This window comes from Notamacropus eugenii, chromosome 7 (genome assembly GCF_028372415.1).
Source record: "Notamacropus eugenii isolate mMacEug1 chromosome 7, mMacEug1.pri_v2, whole genome shotgun sequence".
NCBI classification, from domain to species: Eukaryota; Metazoa; Chordata; class Mammalia; order Diprotodontia; family Macropodidae; genus Notamacropus; species Notamacropus eugenii.
In genome coordinates, this window is record NC_092878.1 from 42,102,900 (window position 1) to 42,112,724 (window position 9,825).

Here is a 9,825-nt window from a genome sequence, read left to right on the forward strand (position 1 = left end):
TGGCCCTTCGCCAAATATCATTTTTTTCTAGATGAATGGATAAAGGCATAGCTGACGTTCTCATTAACTTTACAGATGACACAAAGCTAGGAGGGGATAGCTAACATAATTAGCTGACATAATCAGAATTTGAAATGTTTTTGATTAGCAAGAATTTGGACCCTACGTAATAAGTTGAGATAAAATAGGAAGTAAATAATAATTTACTGAGGACCTCCGATATGCCAGGCATTGGGCTGAGTGCTTTATAAACTTCTCATTTGGTCCTTCCTGTGAAGCAGGTGCTTTTATTATCTCTGTTTTATAGGTGAGAAAACTGAAGCAGACAGAGGTTAAGTGACTTACCCATGGGGACAAGGCTAGTGAATTAAATATCTAAGGCTGGATATGAACTCAGGTCTTCTTGATTACAGACCCCACGTGCTATCCACTCTGCTACCTAGCTACTTAACGGTGGGAGGAGATGCAGTCTGACACAAGTTCAAAAAAGCAGCTTTTTTTTCTTTTGATGTAATTGGGGTTAAGTGACTTGCCCAGGGTCTCATAACTATTAAGTGTTTGAACTCAGGTCCTCTTGAGTTTAAGGTCCATGCACCAACCCACATGACCATCTAGCTTTCTTTCATAAAAGCAGCTTCACAAACACAAGAAATGGGAGGCCTGGCTACATGTCAGGTCATCTGAAGAAGATCTGAAGACTTTCATGGACTTCATTCTTGAAATGATTCAAAATATGATGTGTTAGATGAAACTCAGAATAAAATTTAGGGGACAGCTAGATGGTGCACTGAATAGAGCACTGGCCCTGGAGTCAGGAGGATTTGAGTTTGAATTTGACCTCACACTTGATATTTACTAGCTGTTTGACCTTGGGCAAGTCACTTAATCCCCATTGCCTTGCCTTCTCTCGTCCAAAAAAAAGCATAAAATTTAGGCTGTATTAAAAAAAGGCAGAACTGGGAAAATGATAGTCCTGCAGTGCTCTTCCCTGGTCCAGTCATATCTTTAGTATCCTGTTCACTTATGGGTGACTCATTTTAGGAAATGAATCAAGGACGTCCTGAAGAATGCCACCAGGATGGTATATATCCTCCAGGTGGTACCAATATGAATGCTTGTTTAAAGGAGATGCTTATCCCAGAGAAGGGAAGACTCAGGATGATTGTTGTCTTCAAATATTTGAATTTCATGTGGCAGAAGGATTTTCTTGTTCTACCTGGTCCCCAAGGGATCAATGGGTGGAATTATAAAGGGTAAGTTTAGTCTTGATGAAAGGCAAACTTTCTAGTAATTAAAACTATCCAACATTTGAATGAGCTACTTAAACAGTTAGTAGATTCTCCCTCCCTGGATATCTTTAGCTAAAGGCCAGATGACTTGTTACTGGCAATATCATAGAGGATATCCTTTATTCCAGCATGCCTTGGACTAGAAAGTTTTTAAGGTCCCTTCCATCATTTAATAAAAAGAACTGAGATGCGGTGAAGATATAGCTTACAAACTTTCCTAATATTTTATGCCAGTAGAAGGAAAGAAAAAGATAAGAAAATTGGAATTTGTTCCTTCTTATTCCTTTTAGAATAGCAGAAAGTCCTGTGTGCTATCCACTGTGCCCTTTAAGCTTAATAACAGGAAGAGATGTGAAGTCTTACACAAACTCAAAGGTGACAGTAATTCATTTCATTCATTAACTCGTTTGTTAGTGAATGTATTTTTTTTGGAGGTAGGGAGAGTGGAGAATTCATTTGTATAGATATATTCAAAAGACAATCTGAAGGATGCTATAGGATGAGCAGGCATGGATGGATTGCCATCTGTGTGCCTAGGGAACCTATCCAAATCAATCAAATCAGAGATCCATTCAAGTATTTGAATATTTTAAACATGTCATTTTGTAAACAATGTCTACATTTCCATAGTATAGTCACAAAGGAGTGACTATACTGTTAGGAATTTCGGATTCTTTAGGGGGTCATGGAAAGAGAGAGGTTGGGAAGAGTATAACCTTATGCTGGTCCTCAAATCAGTCTACATCTGGCAAAGATGACTTGACAGGAATGGGGATGGGAACATTAGTGCACTGAAATTCCAGGCTATGAAATGCAGATAGACAGGCTGGCCACTGAATTACTCAGGAGAAAACATAGGACTATAGCATTAAATACGCTTCCTAGGATTGTTTAGTCTGTGAACAAGATACTCTACATCAGCTCTGGGCTTTTTTCTCTGGGTCTGGAATGCTTTCCCTCTTTATCTCTCCCTAATTGCTTTCCTGGATCCATATTCTATAGGAAGCCTTTACAAATCCCTCTTAATTCTAGTAACTTCCCTCTGTAAACTATTTTCTGCTGATCTTGTATGTAGCTTGTTTGCACATATTTGTTTGCGTGGTATCTTCCCCCATTGGATTGTAAGCTTCTTGAGGCAGGGATTGTCTTTTCCCTATTTTTGTATCCCCAGAACTTGGCATAGTACCTGACACATAGTAAGCACTTAATACATATTTATTGATTGATGATTAGTCCAATTAGTGAGGAAACTGAGGTCTGGAAAGATTAAGTAATTGCCTGAGGTCACACAACTGGCAAATGGCAGAAGTAAAATCTGAATGCAGGTCCTCTGACTTCAGATCAAAAGCTTGATGGATGAGCCAGATATTTGATGGATGAGCCAGGATTTTAGATAATTTAATTCAGTTCAACAAGTATTTCCTTAGCACCTATAGGTAAAGACCTTTGCGTAGCGTGCAAATTGTCAGTGTATCAGTAACAGTTATTAACATTCTGAGAATCTGTGATGCACAATTTGTTCTTCTTGTGCAGCCGACTGAATGTGGCAGCAAATAGAAAACTTGCAACTTGCAACATATACATTCTAAATGCTTAATTTAGTAAAGTAACTGGTACTAGTAAGGATGTCATCAAAAGGGGGGAAAAATTAATCAATTCTTCCTTTCATACTGGCCAAGGGTCATATTTAGCTGAAAAGAAGATATATAAAATTTATTGGATCTGTGGAAAACAGAGTCATAAGTAGGTTGGGGCAAATGGAGTCTTATACCAGGGTATCAATGTGGCAGGGATTATGTATCCTCCTTGTGGTGTCTTTCTAAATTGTTTTCCCTATACCTTGTGGTCCTCATTTGCTCCCACTCCCCTGCCTGACATTGGAATAGACACCTTCTCAGGTCCTTTGATCCTATGATTTTTTCTCTAGGTTTTTACCTAACTAGGTTTAATCATTATGTCTACCCTGTCTACCATGTTGTCACTAGCCATCTTCCTTTTTGCTTACTTATGCATTTGAGGAATTCAAGTACCATCAACTATTGTTAAATTTTCAGTATGAGTTTTTATACCGTAAGGATCAGCAAATGTTACAAATCAGGGCTTGACTTTTTATTAATTATCTAGACAAAAAAGTGATGGAGAAAATTTTAATATTGCAAATTAAATATTTAAAAAGTGTTTTATACCTACTTTTTTTTTTCAGAGAGTCTGTTGTTAAACATTTATTAGCATACTATGGTGTGGATAACATTTCTTTGTCCACATCCTTTTCTGGTTAAATATGTCTTGAATGAAATAATTCCTAGTTATGCATATACTAAGGAAAACTCTGGAACCATGAACAGGAAATTCTGACTTTGGAACTCAGTTGCTTCTGAGAAGTTATTCTGATTTTAATTCAGTTAACCTCTTATTCTCTGTCTCAGTGAGGTGGATTAAATAAAATTGACCCAAATTGAGGACGTCCTGAGGAAAAACTAGCTGACTCTTGGTAGAGATATTCCTCACAATGTAACTGCATAATGGGCAGTTTTTATCTTTAACAATATCATCAACTTGTGAGATTTGGAATTAAATCTTAGACAAGCCTGTCATCCCTTATAAATACCCAAGAGACCTACAAAGATTTTTACACCTGTTTTCAGCAAGAGAAAGAAGCACAACAGACTGAAGCAAAATAAAACCAGTGATGCACAGAACTGGTGCACAATCCATCAGTTAGCCATGCACTGGAAACAGGAGTGTTGAAAGGCTAATTGCCACTTCTCAGATCTTTGCTGAGGATAACCTTGCCTTTAAAGCAGGATCAGATTGCTTAGGAGGAAAACAATTTTCAGGCTTTTCCAAATCATTGGAACAGTTGACTTCTGAATTAGGAAATAAATGCGACAGTATTCAAACTCAGTTTAGCATTTCAGTGGTTTCTTCTGCTCAGGAAGAAAAGTTAAAGGAGAGATAGAAAAAAATATTCTGGATAGTCCTATCCAATTTTAGTTGGAGACATCAGCATTATGTCACCTTGTGTTTTATTCATGCAGAGAATAAAATTATTGAAACTTAGGAACAATTTGCTTCATTTTCTCTGCTATGAAAAATGACATTCCCAGGTATAGATTATTGTTTTGTTAAAAAAATTGCTTTGAACCCTGAATGATGAGAGAAACTCATGGCAATTTTGTCTCCCTTATTACTGCAATTGGTGAAGATGTGTATACAGATTAGAATTTTCTCTTTTATCTTTAGACAGCCCCACATGGACAGTTCATTTTTATATTATTCCACCTTTTTCTGTAGTTGGGAGGTTCTGAAAAATGTTATTAGGATAGAGATGAAGAGCATGGTAAATACAAAAGAATGGTAAGTAGAAAATATCTCCTCAAGCTAACATATTCCATATTTTCAGGAGCTACTAAGTATCAAAGGAAAAATACTTTAAATATCTCAAATTATTTCTACTATTTTTCCTTTAAAATTATTGATATCTTTTGTTTTTATATAACTTACATTTCCTAATATATCTATCCTCTTCCTTCTTATAGGATCAAAGATTTAGAGCTTGAAGGAATCTTAGTAGAAGGCATAAAGGGGTCCAATCCCCTCATTTTTCAGATGAGAATTGAGACTCAAAGATATTAAGTGAATTGCTCAGTATCAGAAAGCTAGTAAGTTTCTGAGGCAAGATTTGAACTCAGGTCTTCCTGACATTAAGTTCAGTGTTTAATCCTAAGCTATGCTACCCCTTAAAAGAACCATCTCTTACAATAAATAATGGGAAAAAAAAGATAACAAAAAGTAGTTCAGCAAAGCCAACCAATATATCAAGTGTGTCTGACACTGTTCCCCACCCATAGCTCCTGTAACCTCTGAAAAGAAGTGGGAGAACTGTGTTATCATATCTTTTCTCTGGATATAATGAGTCATAAATTTTATAGCAATTAGTTTCAATAGCTATATTACTAATATTCTTTCCATTCACATAGTTGTAATCATTGGATATGTTGATTTTCTGACTCTGCTTATTTTATTTTGCATCTGTTATATTTTCTTATAACGCTATGTATTCATCATATTCATTATATTTTTTGAGTGAAGTAGTATTCCATTACATTTGTGTAAAACAATTACTCAGTTGATGAGCATCTATTTGATTTTCAGATTTTTTTTTGCCAAAAGATAAGAGGGTCAAGATGTTAGAATAAAGCCAGGAGCCCTCCTGAACTTTCCCAGCTTCCCCTCCAAACAAATTTAAAATAATGCCTCAATTTGAATTTGAATTCTGGAGAAACAGAACTAGAAAAAAAAGTTGGAGTGAGACACTTTTCTGGCTTAAGGCAACTTAGGAAAATGGCCAGAAAGATCTGTCTCACCCGGTGGTGGTAAGGCCTTGAGTGCAGTGCAGCATAGGCTGCACACTAGGAAACCAGATGCAGGCCTTGGAGATGGCTGTTTCTTCCAGTAATAGCAACTTCAGGAGCTCAGTTCACAGAAATAAGGGGTCAAACAATTGATCAAAGGGAAATTACAGGGGAACTTTTGTTGACACTGGTTGCAAGACCCTGCATATAAATAGTTCCAAATCTCAATCCTTGGGCAAAAAGAAATATTTATACATTAGTGCTTGTGGTCTCAAATGGGCAGTGGCCCTGGTCACAGTTCCAGGATAGAAAAAGAGTGCTTGCAATGTCTCATAAGGGAGCAGGGGCCTTGCTTTTAAGTCAAAGGCAACAAGGAACACTAATGATTGAGGTGAAAGGAGAGCAGGGGCAGGAGTTACTTGTCCAGGACCATAAGGAATGAGAGCACTTGTGGCCAAAGGTGATGAGGGTAGAATTTCAGGGCAGAGAATAGTGGCTGCTCACAACCTATTGCACAGGCCAAGAGAGGAGTAACCACACCTCTGCTTAGATCATACCACGTTGAAAGAACTGAAAACTAGTACAATCACAGAACTAGCTTTAAAAGCAGCAGCACAAAAAATATGAAGCTTGGGGCAGAGGCCAACTTTAGCACAAAATTAAAAGTCAAGAAATAGATTAGAAAAATTAACAAACAGCATAAATATAATGTGACCACAGAAAGAAACCATAGACCATAGAGATGTGACCACCATTACTATGGTGATTGGGAAGTTCAGGACATGAAGTCAGAAGACAACAATAAGTTCAAACCAACTACATACAAAACTTCAAAGAAAAAAGCGAAGGTTTTTTGGATAAAAACCCCAAAAAGATTTCATAGAAGAGCTCAAAAAAGATTTTAAAAAGCGAATAAAAAAGGTCAAGAAAAATGAGGAAAAGAAATTATTAAGAGAGAGTCAATAGTTAGGTTAAAAACCCCCCCACAAGAAATCCTAAAGAAAATAAGATTTTGAGCCCAGGAACTGTAGAGTGCATGCAGAGCAACCCAGGAAGTGTGGAGCACATGCAACACAGCCCAGGAAGCAAGAAACACACACAGTGCAGCCCAGGAAGCACAGAGAGTAGCTTGATGTGGCAGGAACAGGACCCTGAACAGGCTTCAGGGAACCACCAGCAGCAGTTGCTCCCAGATTGCTCAACCCACAAACACTACGGACAGCTTCAAGGGTCAGTGGGAGGGCTCCATCACCCAGGAGAGGGGAGTTGTGGTCTGGACCCATTAAGCAGCAGCCACTGCAGTGGCAGCTTCCATTTTTGGAGCCCTCCACCTAGGGACCCGGGGGGAATTGAGCAGCTGATTTGAATTTCAGCCCTGAGCTCAGCCCTGACAAAGAACTCAAAAGTTGTAACTGGCTGGGAAAATTCCCAATAAAGGGAAAAAGAATAAGACAATAGAAGGTTACTTTCATGGTGAGCAGGTATTTTCTTCCATCCTTTCAGATGAGGAGGAACAATTTAGGGCTTCAGTTGAAGACCTAAACGTCAAGGATTCTGCATGCAAAAACCTCCAAAATAAATATACAATAGTCTCAGGCCTTTGAAGATCTCAAAACAGATTTTGAAAATCAAATAAGAGAGGTGGAGGAAAAATTGGGAAGAGAAATGAGAGCAATGCAAGAAAACCATGACAAGCAAGTCAACAGCTTGCTAAATGAGATCGAAAAAAATACTGAAGAAATTAACAACTTAAAACATAGACTAACTCAAAATGGCAAAAGAGGCACAAAAAAGTCAATGAGGAGAAGAATGCTTCAAAGAGCAGAATTAGCCAAATAGAAAAGGAGGTTCAAAAGCTCACTGAAGAAAATAGTTCTTTAAAAATTAGAACAGAGGAGATGGAAGCTAATGACTTTATGAGAAACCAAGACATTGCAAAACAAAACCAAAATAATGAAAAAATAGAAGATAATGTGAAATATCTCACTAGAGAAACAACAAACCTGAGAGACATAGTTAGGATAACACAAGATTTAATGGCTTCCACATTGAAAGGTCAGATAACTTGAAATATGATATTCTGGAAGGCAAAGAATCTAGGATTAAAACCCAAATTCCAGCAAAACTGAGTATAATCCATCATGGCAAAAATTGTCCATTTAATGAAACTTAAGATTTCAAGTATTCCTATTGAAAAGACCAGAGCTGAGTAGAAAATTTGATTTTCAAATATAATACTCAAGAGCAGCATAAAAAGATAAACAGGAAAGATGAGTCATAAACTGAAGATGATATTTCTAACTTCTAAGAACTTTATAATTATTAGAATATGCATAGACAGAGGACATGAGTGTGAGTTGAATATGATGGAATGCTTTTTTTTCTTTGTTTATTTTAGTTTTCAGCATTCATTTCCGCAAAATTTTGAGTTACAAATTTTTTCCCCTTCTCTCCCTTACCCCACTCCATAACCCTTGCATTTTGATTACCCCTTCCCTCAATATGCTCTCCTTTCTATCCCACGCCCCCTTCCCTTATCCCCATCTTCTCTGTTTTCTTGTAGGGCAAGATAGGTTTCTATACCCCATTATGTGTATTTCTTATTTCCCAGTTGTATGCAAAAACAATTCTCAACATTCATTCCTAATACTTTGAATTCCAGCTTCTCTCCCATCCTCCCTCCCCACTCATTCCCACTGAAGAGGCAGGCAATTCAATATGGGCTGTATATGTGTAGTTTTGCAAAAGACTTCCATAATAGTCATGTCGTATAAGACTAACTATATTTCCCTCCATCCTATCCTGCCCCCCCATTTATTCTATTCTCTCTTTTGACCTTGTCCCTCCCCAAAAGTGTTTACTTCTCATTACTCCCTTCTCCCGTTTGCCCAACCTTCTGTCATCTCCCTCATCTCACTTGTCCCCTTCTCCCCTACCCTTCTGTAGTGCAAGGTATACTTTCATACCAAACTGAGTGAGCATGTCATTCCTTCAAACCAGATGTGAAGAGAGTAAGATTCCCTTATTCCCTCTCCCATCCTCCCTTTTCTCCTCTGCTGAAGAAACTTTTTCTTGCCTCCTTGATGAGTGATAATTTACCCCATTCCATTTCTCCCTTTCTCCTCCCAATATATTCCTCTCTCACTCCTCAATTTTATTTTATGTTTAGATATCATCCCTTCTTATTCAACTCACCCTGTGTTCTCTGTCTATATTGACATCTGGAAGCTGGTTGACATCAAGAACTTCAGTGACTATATGAAGTCCATTGGTATTGACTTTTCCACAACGCAAGTGACCAGCATGACCAAGTCCACCACCTTCATTGAGTTCAGTAGGTACACGATCACTGATAAGACTCAGTGCACTTTCAAGAACACTAAGATCTCCTTCAAGCTGAGAGTAGAGTTTGATGAGATAGCAGTTGATGACAGGAAGTCTTGTCACACTGGACAGAAGTAAACTAGTCCATGTTCAGAAATGAGGTGGGCAGGAGATCACACTCATTTAGGAGCTCCAGGATCATTCAAGCTCATTCTAACACTAAGCTATGGCAGCACAGTCTACATTGGGACCTATGAGAAGGAAACAGCTTGAAGCCAGCCGACCTGTTCACTGTCAACTCTTCTGTGTATGGCTACCACTGAACTCAACATCATGCCTCATTTCTGCACCCCATCCCCTTTTCCACCCTAGTGTTTTGTACCAATTGACTGGTCAAAGAACTCTCTCCAGAAATGGAAACATGGTGCTGTCCTGGTCCTGATTGAAGCCCATTCCATATATTTTTTAAACTGCATCTGGTGGCTGGTCCCAAGCCAATAAAGCAGATCCCACAGTCAATAACTCAAAAAAAGACTAGTGAAAATAATTGACAACATTTGCAAAGTTACAGGATATAAAGTCACATAAATCATTAGGATTTTTACAGACTATCAATAAAACCCAGCAGAAAGAGATGCGAAGAGAAATTTCACTTAAAAAAATGGCAGACAATAAAGAATACTTGGGAATCTACCTGCAAAGACAAATTCAAGGACTATATGAACACAATTACATAATGACTTTCATAGAAAAAAAGATCTAAACAATTGGTGAAATATTAACTGTTCCTGGATTAGCTGAGAAAATACAGTGCCATATCAATAATACTACCAAAAATATTTTGTGGAGCTAGAAAA

General features: G+C 37.9%; 1 pseudogene; it reads left to right on the forward strand.

The window, feature by feature from the left end:
* Positions 1–1,234: 1,234 nt before the first annotated feature.
* On the forward strand, positions 1,235–9,241 carry LOC140514654 (fatty acid-binding protein, heart pseudogene; annotated as a pseudogene).
* The last annotated feature ends 584 nt before the right edge of the window (positions 9,242–9,825 follow it).